Here is a 15,050-nt window from a genome sequence, read left to right as displayed (position 1 = left end):
AATCAAAACCCTGCCAAATGCTGAAGACCTCGGTGAAATCGTCTTGTCTTTCTCTTCTCCAAGGAAATGTGCACCAGCCTCTTCAAGCTTCCCACATGACTGAAAGGCACCAATACATGTGACAAAAAGGGAGACAGGAGTGAAGAGCAGAAGTAACTCTGCATTTGAAAGCCAATAGACGTTTAAGATTTTCTTTGAGATTGATGCTAGATCAATTCAGAACTTAGAATCTGATGTTAATTTACTTTTGTGAACAAATTACACAAATTATACTGTACTAAACGTTGTAGATGACGCGAGCACAGGTGGGAAAGCAAGTTGTAATGAGGAAATAAGATACTCACAAATGGATGTAAATATGCTAAGTGAGTGGGCCAATATTTTGCTTACAGTTTTAACGTGGATAAGTGTCAGGTTATCAATTCTGGTCAAAAGAATAAAAAGGCAACTCATTATTTAAATGGAAAGAAACTTCTGCATCTGTGGGACTGTGCACCGTCTTGTTTCCCTTGGTAAAGGACGTAATGCATCACAGGCTGATAAAAGAAATTTCACTAGATTTATTCCAGTGAAGAACGACTTGTCTCATCAAGAGGGGTTCTGATCGTTAGGCCTCTCCTCGCAGTAGTTCAAACGAGTGTGAGTATATCTAATTGAGGAGAATAATTTGCTAAAGGGGATTGACAGGGTAGACATAGAGAGGATATTTCCTCTTCTGAGACATTGTAGAAGGAGAGGTCATAGTTTTAGGCTAAGTGTTGGAAGATTTAAAACAGAAATGAAGATCAACTACTTAACTTAAAAGCTTGTGAATTCATGGAATCCCCCCCACCCCTCCCCTACCGGCGCGACCCTGGCCACAGTGCTGTGGACGCTGGGACATTAAAAAGAATGTAAGCAGGAGATGGATAGGTTTTTAAGTAATAGCGGGATGAAGGTATATGGGGAGAAGCCAGAAAATGACATAGAAAGTAAAGGCAAGAGTTGGCAATTCGACCCTTCGAGCCTGCTCCACATTCATTCTTATCATGCCTGATTATAAAATTCAATATCCTGATCCTGTCTTCCCCTCTACACCTTGATATCTTTAGTCGCAAGATTTGCATCTAATTTGGTATTACAATCACATAATGTTTTTTGCTTGGATATGAGACCGAGATAAGATCGGTCCTCGTCGTATTGAGTGGCTTAGCAGGCTCCACCGACTGAATGGCCTATTTCTGCCTCCAATTCCATATCGTTACATGTTGTTATTATGGGCTGCCAAATAGTTTGGTCGCAGCTCAGTTGCTTCATGGTGAATCGGACTGAAGGGAATAAAATTCGGAGAAGAAAATGAATTCATGGAGTGTATTTGGAATGTTTCCTTCCAGCAGAATGACACGGATACATGTGGGATATATTCCATGCAGTAATACGGAATGAGGTAGGTTGAGGAAATGTTCTCAAGGTTTATGAAGTAATGATCACCATTTGATAGAATTTAGCATTTGTGGGAAAATTGGGACAAGAATATAGTGTTAAAATAAAGTAGTTGAAATACGAAGTTAAGTGCATGGAATTGGCCAAAATGAACTAAATAAGAAAATAGATGGCAATAGTGCACGTTTAAGACGATAATGCATGACTCCTAGCAAAGCCTTCATCACAATGAGGACTAACGAATCAAAGGGGAGCACGGGCATACCATGAATAACAAGGACGATTAGGAGAGTATTACATCGAAAGCAGAAACGTGTCAGATTCCAAAGGTTAGTTGTAGTCCAGAAGAATGGGGTATTCATAACACTGCAAAGATGGACCAAACATAATCAAAAGGGGAAAAAAAACTGAGTGAAATCCAGAGGAAAACAATAATAGAACATGAGAGCTTTTGTTAACTACATTTCAAGGTACAGAGAATCAAAACAAATAACTGGCCACCTAGACACTGAAACGGGGGCAGTGATTATGGGGAAGAAGGGAATGGCAGAGGAGTCGAATAGATATTTTGCATCGGTCTTTACAGCAGAGGATGCTACAAGCAGCCCAAAACTAATAATACTATGTATGTATGTTGGAGGAATTAAATACAGTCACAATTGCTACATAATTAATTTTCAGCACACCAAAGTGTTTAAAAGCTGATAATCCCGTTGGGCATAATGGTTTGTACACCAGGATCCCAAAGCATGTAGCTGCAGGTATAGTGGATGCATTGTTAGTCGTGTTTCAAAACTCCATGAATTCTTGAACTTTCTCAAAAGATTGGAATACTGCCAATGTGGTACCCATGTGCAAAAACGACAGGGTAACATGCAGGGAACAGAAGTCCAATTCGTCTAATTTCTGTCATCTGGAAAACGATTAGAATGAACTATTATGAGAGTTTTAAAGTGCATTTAAAAAGCTATGATATGACCAGAATCGTTTGATGAATGGACAAACATGTCTGACAAACTAATCAGAGTTTTTTGAGGAGATATCAGCCAGAGTAGATAGAAGAGAAATATTCGATGTTGTATGTTTGTATTTTCGAAAGGCATTTGATAACGTGCCACACAACAGGCTACTCAGGAGAATAGGACCCCTTGTGCTCGCGGCAATACTCTGGCAGAGATAGAGAATTGCATAATTAACAGGATTAACTAACGATTGAAGTTAGACTAAATAACAAGAAACTTCGTGTGGAAATAAGGGGGTAATAATGACATTGGAGGGCAGTAATCTATGGAGCATAACAGGAATCAATGTTGAGGCCCAGGTCTTCACAAATGATGTTAATAATTTGTACGAAGGAACAGAGGTCCCTGTAGCCAAATTTGCCAAATTTGACACAATTGTGTGATGGAAGGCAGGTTGTAAGGAGGATATACATATTTTAAAGAGGGGCATTGGAGGATTAACTGAGTGGGCAGAAAAATAGCAAATTGAATTCAACGTGAGAAAATATGAGATTGTTCATTTTGGAATAAAGATTGAGAAGGTGGATTATTGTTTCATTTGAGAGATTGCGGAAAGCTCTCGCACAAATTGACTTGCAGGTCCGTGTTCATGAAACCCGGAAAGCGAACATGAAGCAGCAGAAGGCAATAGAGAAGGAAAATTGAATGCTGGCTTTTACTTCAAAAGTAGTGGACTACAAAAGACCAAAATGTTGCAAATGTATAAGGTACTAGCAAAAGCACCATTAGATTATGGTGTCTACTTTTGGTGCATTTATTTTAAGAAGGACATATTTTTCACTGACGACAGGAAAGAGGAGGTTGACTGGAATGGTACCGATTTTGGGGAAGCATCAAACAGTTTGGGTCTGTATTTCTTGGGAGTAGTTTTCCACTCATGGAAACGTGTAGGGGCAGAAGCTACAGTCGCAGAAAAACATGAGTATGTCTGTGTGTGTTGGGGGTGAGGGTGAGGCAGAGAGGGGTGATGGCTGCTTCTTTGCAATTTATTCCCTCAATGAGTGGTTAATATTTTGTATCAATTAGCACGGCAAACTCTGTTTCAAAGTTGAAATCAATCGCATTTTTACCCAGTTGGGGAAGAAAGGGTTACAGTGATAGAATTGGAAAGTGGACTGAGTGAGTGTTCAAGCAGTTATTGTTCTTATTCAATCATGGAGCAGGATCGAGGTGCTGAATGGCCTCTTCCTGTTCCTATTAATCATCGGCTATTTCTCTTCCTCTATATCCGGATATATGGGCATTACTTGGAAACTGTTCTTTCAGCAATGAAGTGGAGAAACACTTGGAACTCTCGTTATTAAACGGGAATATATGCGGAGGTGCAGGGGATAACTCGCCTATTCGCATGACCAACCCTCCAGCGCCGGCGCTGAGTGGCTTGCGGGCTGAGGGAGGTGGGGGGGGGGGGGGTGCGGGGGCGGGGGAGGTAGTTGTGCCAAAGGGCGAGTTATCATAGGTTTTGGCGATTGTTCCTGTGAAATTAGTATAAATCACAGGAAGGGCAGACAGTGGAATTTAAATTCAAATACTACACCTGGGAGTAATTAGTAATGTCAGCAATCGTGACCATGGAAGCTATCATCGTTTGCCATTAAATGGCCACCTGCTTTATTAATGTCCTTTCGAAAATTTGCCACCCCTACCCAGACTTGTCTGCGTGTGATTCCAAATGCAACACACTGTGCTTGACTGTGAAATGTTCAGTTCAAGGGCAGTGGATATTGCCAACAAATGTTCGCTTTGCCAGTGAAGCTCTCATCCCACGAAAAAAAAGGAACAAGCATTTTAAGATGCGATTGTGAGTTTAATGTAAAAAAAAAACTATGCAGCATATATCAGTGAAATCGTGTGCACTAAGTTAGATCCCAAATCAGTCATTTACTTCACTGAGTGACGAAAGTTATGAAAGTTGTTTAGTAACTCCTGTTGCTACGTTCAGCAAAAAAATCAGTTTGTTTTCGCTGAAAACAGGAATTTCATTGCATTCTCCAAAAAGTGGCAAACGTCCAATGAGGAGATCCGTGGAATATAGCAGTAATGCATTGACAACCCTGTGAATTGGGCAGTCCCTTGGTAGACAAGCTTCAAAGCGGAGAGATGTCAGCTGATGAACTTTGGGAGAAGAGTTGATGAGAGGCAACACATGAAAACACCAAAATATGAAAGGGTATTAAGGAACATTGGTTAGCTCCATAAAGCGCTGAAAAAACAGGAAAAGTTTGTCAACCACTATTAATGGCATGGCAGAGATTATTTTAAATTCCTGCGACTCTTCATGGATGTTCCTCTTTCTACAATACGCTCAAACTAGCAATTTAGAAATCTTAGAAACCCAACAGCACAGAAAGAGGCCATTCGGCCCATCGAGTCTGCACCGATCACAATCCCACCCAGGCCCTACCCGCATATCACTACATATTTACCCACTAATCCCTCTAACCTACGCATCCCAGGACACAGTAAGGGCAATTTTAGCATGGCCAATCAACCTAACCCGCACATCTTTGGACTGTGGGAGGAAACTGGAGCAACTGGAGGAAACCCACGCAGACACGAGGAGAATGTGCAAACTCCACTCAGACAGTGACCCGAGCCAGGAATCGAACCCAGGTCCCTGGAGCTGTGAAGCAGCAGTACTAACCACTGTGCTACCGTGCCGACCATGATTTAAAATAATTGAGTTATATTTCTCGATTCTACCACGGTATGAATTATTAATTCAACCAGGAGTATTAGCTGCACAGAAAAAAAACATTAAATCACAAACGTAGCAACACGAAACAAGTACGGATGCAGGAGGCTGCATATATCAAATCGTAGAACCATAGAAAATTACAACTCAGAAACAGGCCGTTTGGCCCTTCTTCTTTGTGCCGATCCATTTTTTGCCGAGTCCCACTGACCTGCACTTGGAACATATCCATCCACAACCCTCTCATCCATGAACCCGTCCAGGTTTTCCTTCAATGTTAAAAATTTACCACTTTATCCGGCAGCTCATTCCACACACCCACCACTCTCTGCGTGAAGTAGCGCCCCCTAATACTCCCTTTAAACTTTTCTCCTTTCACCCTTAACTCATGCCCTCTGGTTTGTTTTCTCCCCTCGCCTCAGTGGAAAAAACCTGCTTGCATTCACTCTATCTATACCCATCAAAATCTTATACACCTCTATCAAATCTCCCCTCATTCTTCTACGCTCCAGGGAATAAAATCCCAACCTATTCAATCTCTCTCTGTAACCCAGCTTCTCAAGTCCTGGCAAAATCCTTGTCAACCTTCTCTGCACTCTTTCAACCTTATTTACATCGTTCCTGTATCTAGGTGACCAAAACTGTACACAATAATCTAAATTTGGCTTCACCAATGCCTTATATAACCTTACCATAACACTCCTACTTTTATACTCGATACTCCGATTTATAAAGGCCAATGTACCAAAGGCACTCTTTACGAACCTATCCACCTGTGACGTCACTTTTAGGGAATTCTGGACCTGTATTCCCAGATCCCACTGTTCAACTGCACTCTTCAGAGTCCTACCATTTACCCTGTACGTTCGACTTTGGTTTGTCCTTCGAAAGTGCAATATCTCGCACTTGTCTGCGTTAAATTCGATTTGCCATTTTTCAGCCCATTTTACTAGTTGGTCCAAATCCCTCTGCAAGCATTGAAAACCTTCCTCACTGTCCACGACACCTCCAATCTTTGTATTACCAGCAAACCTGCTGATCCAATTTACCACATTATCATCCAGATCATTGATATAGATGACAAACAACAATGGACCCAACACTGATCCCTGCGCACACCACTAGTCACAGGACTCCACTCAGAGAAGCAATCCTCCACAACCACTCTCTGGCTTCTTCCATTGAGCCAATGTCTAATCCAATTTACTACCTCCACATGTATACCCAGCGACTGAACCTTCCTAACTAACCTCCCATGAGGGAGCTCGTCAAAGGCCTTGCTGAAATCCAGGTAGATAACATCCACCGCCTTTCCTTCATCCACTTTCCTGGTAACCTCCACGAAAAACTCTAATAGATTGGTCAAAGATGACCTACCACGCACAAAGCCATGTTGACTCTCCCTAATAAGTCCCTGTCTATCCAAATATTTGCAGATCATATCCCTTATCACACCTTCCATTAGCTTGCCCACCACCGACTTCAAACTTACTGGCTTATAATTTCCCGGATTTCTTTTGGAAACTTTTTTTAAACAATGGAACAACATGAGCCACCCTCCAATAATCTGGCACCTCCCCCGTGAATACTGACATTTTAAATATGTCTCCCAGGGCCCCTGCAATTTCAGCACTAGCTTCTCTCAAGGTCCTTGGGAATACCCTGTCGGACCCTGGGGATTTATCTACTCTGATGTGCCTCAAGACAGCAAGCACCTCCTCCCCTTTAATCTGTAAAGGTTCCATGACCTCCCTACCTGTTTGCCCTATTTACATAGACTCCATGCCTGTTTCCTCAGTAAATGCGGATGCACAAAAATCATTTAGTATCTCCCGCATCTCCTTTGGTTCCATACACAGTCTGCCACTCTGGTCATCAAGAGGACCAATTTTAAACGTCAATATCCTTTTGCTCCTAGCATACCTACAGAAGCTCTTTGGATTTTCCTTCACTCTGTCTGCCAAAGCAACCTCATGTCTTCTTTTCGCCCTCCTGATTTCCCTCTTAAGTAGGTTCTTGCACTCTTTATACTCCTCGAGAATCTGATCTGTTCCTTGCTGCCTATACATTTCATACAACTCTCTCTTCCTCTTAATCAGTGTTACAATCTCCCTCGAGAACCAAGGTTCCTTATTCAAATTTACTTTGCCTTTAATCCTGACAGGAACATACAAACTCTGTGCTCTCAAAATTTCTCCTTTGAAGGCCTCCCACTTTCCATTTACATGTTTACCAGAGAACAGCCTGTGCCAATCCACACTTCCCAGATCCCTTCTCATTTCATCAAATTTGGCCTTTTTCCAGTTCAGAAGTTCAACCCGAGGACCAGATCTATCCTTATTCATGATCAGGTTGAAACTCATGGCATTATGATCACTGGATCCAAAGTGTTCCCTCACACTCACATCCATCACCTACCCTAACTCATTTCCCAATAGGACATCCAATGTCGCATTCTCTCCAGTTGGCACCTCCATATACTGATGTAGAACATTTTCTTGAGCATATTTTACAAACTCTACCCCGTCTAAACCTTTAACAGTATGCGAGTCCCAGTCTATTTGTGGAAAATTAAAATCCCCTACTATCACAACTTTGTGTTTCTTGCAGTTGTCAGCTATCTCTCTGCTGCTTTGCTCCTCCAATTCTCGCTGACTATTGGGAGGCCTATAATACAACCCCATTAATGTGGTCATACCTTTCCTGTTTCTCAGCTCCATCCATAGGGCCTCTGTAGACAAGCTCCCTAATCTATCCTGCCTGAGTACCGCTGTAACATTTTCCCTGACCAACAATGCCACCGCCACCCCCCCCCCCCCCCCACCTTTTGTCCCTCTGCTTCTATCCCGCCTGGAACATTGGAACCCTGGAACATTGAGTTGCCAGTCCTGCCCCTCCTGTAGCCAAGTTTCACTAATGGCTATAATGTCATATTTTCATGTGTCTATCCACGCTTTCAGCTCATATTCCTTCCCCACAATACTCCTGGCGTTGAAATAGACACACCTCAAAAGGTTATTTCCACCACACTCAACCCTTCCATTTGTGATTTTGCTTGAACTAACCTGTCTTTTTACCCCTGCTCCACTATCTGCTCTGGCACTCTGGTTCCCATCCCCCTGCAAATCTAGTTTAAACGCTCCCCAATAACACTAGTAAACCCCTTTGCAAGTATATTGGTCCCCTTGTAGTTTAGGTGTAGCCGTCTCTTTTGTACAGGTCCCACCTGCCCCAGAAGAGGTACTAATGACCCAAGAATCGGAAACATTGCCCCCTACATCCAATTCGGATTACATTTGGCAGTGTTGAGGAGGATTGCAATATCTCTCAATTGACAACAGTGGCTTTTTTCAACTCAAAACCGGTTTAGTTCAACAAAAAAGGGAACTTTCCGAACAGTGATTCCAGAAAAAATTACATAATTCTTGACGTCTTACCCGCTAACTGTGTTAAAAGAAGAAAATTCCCCCCCTGACCCGTCTGTGCCTCATGGTCTCATGAAGCCTCTGATTCACAACTGTTCCCCCTCCCCCGCACCACCCAGCCCCTGCGACAGATACCACTTCCCACAATTGTTCCTTGTTTGAGTTCTCATATTAAGTGGGTTGTTGAATTGAGAGTAGCCGTAGTGGTTCTGATACGATCTTTACCCTCCCACTGCCCATGATTATTTCCTAATACAGAAAATAATTAATTGAAACAAATCAGAACAGTTGTTGGGTGCTCCCTTCAGTGGATTTGAGCACTGAACTGATAGATTGCGCCACGTCTTTGCCTTATGGAGAAAGGGGAATTGAGCAAGTGGACATTGAGCATTGGTTCCTATTTTGATGTACTTCTTAGAACTTCAATGTTGGTAATATATTACCGATGCTTCTGGCAGACCAGCAAGCTCAAATTCCCTCCTGAGATAATATTCGGCAAAAACCTCACCAGTTCCAAATTCACCCGAAGTGTGGTCAAAACATGTGAAAGAGGAAATTTCAGAATATGATTAATTATGTACTTTGCCGATTAATTTGTAGGGTTGTGTTCGTAAAACAGAGACAGGAGAGTTAATTGGACGGTTATTTCAAAGATCCAGCAAATGTCAAAACAGGCCGAATAGCTGCCTTATGCACCATTATGTTGCATGATTTTAATGAAATCTGTTTTATGGAGACCTCCCTCTGTAAACAATGCCTCAACTCCACGACACGCATCAGTGCATACCCTTAAAAGTCTTTATTATTTCATGAGGATGCAGGTGGCACTTTAATGTCAGCATGTTTGCGGGAAATAGATGCTGTAAATAGGAAGAAACATTTCCCCTTACTAGAGAGGAGAAAAAAAAATTAGGATCGTAAATTTCAGGCAAGGGGTAGGAGACTTAGAGGGATTTGAGGAGAAACTGCTTCACCGAGAGTGTGGTGAGAATTTGGAACACAATGCCTGCAAGGGTATAGAGGTGGTAGCCCTCTAAGGCTTTCAGAAGCATTTAGATGAGCACTTGAAACACCTTTGCATACAAGGCTACAGAGCAAGGACTGGTTAATGGGATGAGTTGACTTATGGCCGGAGTGGACCCAATGGTTCAAAAGGCCTAATTATCTGCTGAAAATCTCTGTAACTCTCCTTGAACTGATCAGTGAGAGAACGGTTAACAGACAGTTACACAGCCGTGTGTCTGGCATCACTCGTGGGCCAGACCACAGCAGGCAGGGAAGGTACATTAATATTCCTAGACGACAGCTATGAACCAGAACGACATGAGGTGATTATTTCATGTGATGTGACAAGTGATAGTGTCATGACTGAGAATCATTTTTTTATATAGGTTATTTGAATTCAAATTCAATCAAATGCCCGAGTGCGTTGTGAGCCAATGTCGCATAGAGAATTAGGGTAGCCCTCTGGATAACTTGGCCAATAAAATTCGTAACATGGCAATATCCCCACCGTTCATACCCAACAGCCCCATACACACACACAGACACGTGCACGAAGCTCCCAAGTGGAGAGACAATCTCATGTCAAAGGTTCTTGAAGGAAAGCACAATTCTGTACTTAAGTGAATAATTTAGGCCATATTACCGAATGGAAAGAGCTTGGTACGTTATGTATTAGGCGCCTCGTGGCACAGCAGCAACAAATTTAATATTGGCTTCTACTTCAAATGGATAAAGGTGAAGTATTAAAGTAACTAGGTGTTCCTGCAACTGTACAAGGTACCACTGAAGCCATATTTGGAATACGGTAATGATTTGTACTCCTTATTTAAGGAAATATATGTTATCATTAGTGGCCGAACAGAAGAGGTTCACTCGGATGATCCCAGCTATGGAGGGATTGCAGTAGGAGGAGAAATTAAATAGGTTGGGTCAGTTCTCCTTGGAATTCAGAAGAATGAAAGATGCTACGATTGAAACGGGGCGGCACGGTAACACAGTGGTTCGCACTGCTGCTTCACAGCTCCAGGGACCTGGGTTCGATTCCCGGCTTGGGTAACTGTCTGTGTGGAGTTTGCACATTTTCCTCGTGTCTGCATGGGTTTCCTCCGGGTGCTCCGGATTCCTCCCACAGTCCAAAGATGTGCGGGTTAGGTTGATTGGCCATGCTAAAAATTGCCCTTAGTTTCCTGACATGCGTAGGTTGGAGGGATTAGTGGGTAAATATGTAGGGATATGGGGTAGGGCCTGGATGCGATTGTGGTCGGTGCAGACTCGATGGGCCGAATGGCCTCTTTCCGTACTGTAGGGTTTCTATGATTCGTTGAAACATAAAGGATTCTTTGGGTGATAGACAGGGTAAATGTTTGGAGGATGGGAGAGTGTAGGATCAGTGGGCATAGTCAAAGAATGTGGATGTGCTTATGTAAAACTATTTAAGGAAGAATTTCCACTCTCAACGAATGGGTAAACTTTGGATCTTTTTTCACCACAGGAAGCTGTCGAGGCTGTGTCTTTGAACATTTTGAAGGCTGAGATTGACAGGATTTTAATCAGTCAGAGAATTAAGGGTTACGGAGTGAAATTAGGAAAGTTGCCTGAGTGAACGTTGGACAAGCTGTGATCTTCTTGAATGGCGGATCAGGCTCGAGGGCCTGAATGGCCTACTCCTGTTCCATTTTTTATGGTCTTCCCTATCATGTCCTGCTCCAATCCGTGAAGGACACAGAGGGAGGGCCGCGGAGGGAGTGTGGTGGTGGTGTTCTTCATCAATTTGTAAATGTTTCCTATATGCCTAACAGCAGGCAGAAAGGATGGGCGAGCGTCCCTGGTCAACCGTACTGAGAAAAGCAACGGTATTCCTCCCCAATATTTTGTCAAAGATTACCCAGTCCCATCCACTGTAAATCTGTGGTTGCTAATAGTTTTAGGACATGGTCTGTGAAGGAGGAGGGGAACGTTTGCTGCACAAGTTGGAGAAACGCAAAGGATTATGTAGACAAACCTGTCGCAACTTCCTTGCACAACGAATGGAAATATGGGTGGTGGAAATGGGGATTTAAAAAGAAAGATTGAGAGATAAATTCTGAGCACAATAGGCACCTCCACAACACTGATTACTAATGGTCGGTATCAGGCTATATCATGTTTCCATGCTCAAATCCGGTAGAGTAATGGAAGACTTAGAGTTAATATCACTTCCTGTATCTGAGTTCTGGCAGAATCGTTCATTGGAAAAGTTCCGATCTTTAAAAATCGACTTGCTCATACACAGATCGCAGGAATTTCCTTAATTCATGATACCAGGTGAAAAAGCAACTGGCAAATAAGCTAACATTCCTTAAATCACCAGCCATAAATGAGTTATTATTAATAATTGGGCGTTACAGTGCAACACAAGCCAAATAAACCTCAGTTCAAAGAAAGAGGAACGTAGCCAAAAAAAAACGTGGAAAAAGACTCATGGGCAAAAATACATGTACCTAGAAAAACTACAGATTTTGTTTTAAAAAAATCCCCTCCACACAATATCTGTGTCAAAATCTGCTGAAGATGCTGATTCGCAACCCGATGAATGCTTTTCACCATTCTCTTTCCATGACTGAGTGTAGTCATTGAGTAAATTGTTGCTCGGCTGTCGAGAATGAGAATGAAATAACTTCACACTGCTGCCGGGCAAGTTCCTTTCCGAGCATGGATAGGTACTATAGCGCTATGTAATAACAATTGGCCCATAATGCCTTATGTGGTTTCAGAGACCTGAGCTGATGGGTATCGCCTGATTAATGTCAGGCACCTGAGCAATAGGATAATGATGATCATTGGCCTTAATTTTAAAGGACAGCTTACATCTTCATTATAAGCGCTAAGTAGAACTGATGCCTTACATCTTCATTATAAGCGCTAAGTAGAACTGATGCATCAGCATTTAATTGCGCTCAGGCACTTAGAAATGCAGGACCTACACAAAGAACGGAGAATAAGTGAAACATTTTAACAAATGGAATTGTCAACGCCAGCAGTTTAGATGCATTTAAGGTGAACAATAGTTGTGAGTCTGAGGCAGAACGTAATAAGAAGGTATGGTGGTTAGGTTGGGGGAATGAGCGTCTTGATCTTTATTAAAAATATAATTCAAGTCCAATGATCTCAGGATGTAACGTATACACAAACAGGCAGGTAAATAGATGCACACACGCATAAACTCGCGCATCGACACACTGAAATCCACAGATGCACATAAAATAGAAACACACGAGCGAGCTCAGACACATATACTCACTCTCTCTCTCTCTTTCTCTTTCTCGCTCTGTCTCTATCTGGCTCTTCCTTTCTTTCTCTCTTCCTCTCCCTCTGCCTCATTTGGTCAACTCACTCTCGAACAAAAAATGATGCCAGTTTCAATATTTCACGACCCCCAGTAATAATTCAGCACTGTCCATTATTTGCTCCGACAGTTTAACAATCTCAAACGCCTCTCATCAGCCCGTTGATATTTTTAAATAAATGATTTCACTGAGCTTTTATAGAACCAGAATCAGAGCCAATCTATCATTAACATCAATGAACTCACACCCTCGTGCGCAACCTACCTGGTTTGACGATATGTTACACTCACCAAAAATAAGTAGTAAGACCTTTATATCTGTCATCTCAGCTGAGCTCAGTGCACACCAGAGTTAGAGGGATAAGCGACTGTCGTTCTTGCTGAAGCTGGCGGTAGCTCAAATTAGGATAGGTTGATTGAAGCGGATGCTTGGAGGAAGTCGGGTGGTTCCCCATTGTAAAAGCGACAGCGGAGACGTTAATATGTCAGAGCCTAAAATATGGATAAGTGCTTTGGCAGCTTAAAAAAAGCCACAATAATATCACTAGGCGAAGGTTCGGGAGTATTTCTGCAACCAAAATAATGGAATAAAATATATGTGTTTCGGCCATATCATTGTGATGATACTGTGGTATTTTGATATATATTACGTTCAACGCTTTAAGAGATAATATTGTGTTACAAGAGTCAATTTGTTTGGGAAAATATACATCACAAATGCTGTGAATGCAGGAAAGCAACTGATGTCTGCGAGGAATGTGTGATTTTGTAGAGTTACTTGATCCTTTGTTTTCTTATATACTCCTTGGATTTTAGATTAGGCATGAACAGAAATCTGATTAATGCGAGGAGCTAAGCTTTGTGGAAAGAAGTTTCATTTGCATTTTACATTGTGGAGCATTTTTGATGCCTTAAGTTGTTGAAATCTCTCTCTCTATCTCTCTCTTTCTCTGTCTCTCTTCCACCCCTCCCCCCCGATCTCTCCCTCTCTCCCTCTCTCTCCCTTTCTCTCCCCCCCCCCTCTCTTTCTCCCTCTCTGTGTCTATCTCTCTGTCTCTCCCGCTCTCTCGCCTATTCATGTGTTTCTTTCTTCCTCCCCATGACTCTCTCTGAATCCTGAGACGTTTTGAAAGTTCCAAGGCTGTTTACCTAAATCAAAGCTAGTATGCCTCTGTTTTGCTGAAGAATTATAAGTAGTGGCTTAACTCTAAAAGGGAAATGTTGCTGGATTGGAGCTAATAGTGACAGCTTCGCAGCTTTTTTATCTTGTCGTGTTAAGTATTGTCCAATTGTTAAAAGTTAAACGAACTAACTTGTTATGGTTAAATTAAGTTTGTCAGTACAATCGCACATGCAATGAAACATCATATCCTTACACTAATGGGGTCAAATCCGATTTCATAATGTGCCTTGGTGTTTCTGGTTTGGAACCTTAACATTGTATATGTTTTGGTTTCCAATTTGTATCTCTCTCTCTCTCTCTCTCTGTGTGTGTGTGTGTGTGTGTGTCTGTGGATTTCAGTGCCTGGCTGCGTCTATTTGCGCGTCTGTGTATCTCTATGTGTGTCTGTTGAGGTCTTCTGCGTGTATGAGCTTTTGTTTGTGTCTGTCCGGGCGTTTGTATGTGCCTGAGTCCGTGTGTGTTTCAGCAGTCCATGCTTGTGTGCATTTAGGCATTTCTGTAATTCTTTGTGCGCTTGTCCGTGTGTGTGTTTGTGGTTAGAACATTTGCTCTAACAATGTTCAGTCAATCCAGTCCTGAAAACTGATCTGTTTCCACTTCAATACCCTGGGGGTTAGAATCGAATATCCGAAGCACTTGCACAGGACAGAACAATGCATCAACAAAATAACTGAACGAAAATCTAAAGAAGAGTGTTTCGTATTGCACTGATACTTGCTCCACTGTTACTTATCTGGGGCCTGGTCCTGGAAATTCAGACTACGAATCTGGAATCAATGCTGTCTCTGCCCAGAGCACACAAATCAGTCTTGGGCCACGGCTCAACCCGACAGCTTTGCAGAATTATTTCTTTCCCGCATCTATCAAATTCCCATTTAAATAATTCAATATTTCCACTTCTGCCTCCCACCCATGCAACGAATTCCACATAATTTTCACTCACTGCCTAAAAGAAAGTTCCTTCTCACATTTC

Source organism: Mustelus asterias, chromosome 5, assembly GCF_964213995.1.
Source record: "Mustelus asterias chromosome 5, sMusAst1.hap1.1, whole genome shotgun sequence".
Lineage (NCBI taxonomy): Eukaryota > Metazoa > Chordata > Chondrichthyes > Carcharhiniformes > Triakidae > Mustelus > Mustelus asterias.
Note: the sequence above shows the minus strand (reverse complement) of the source record.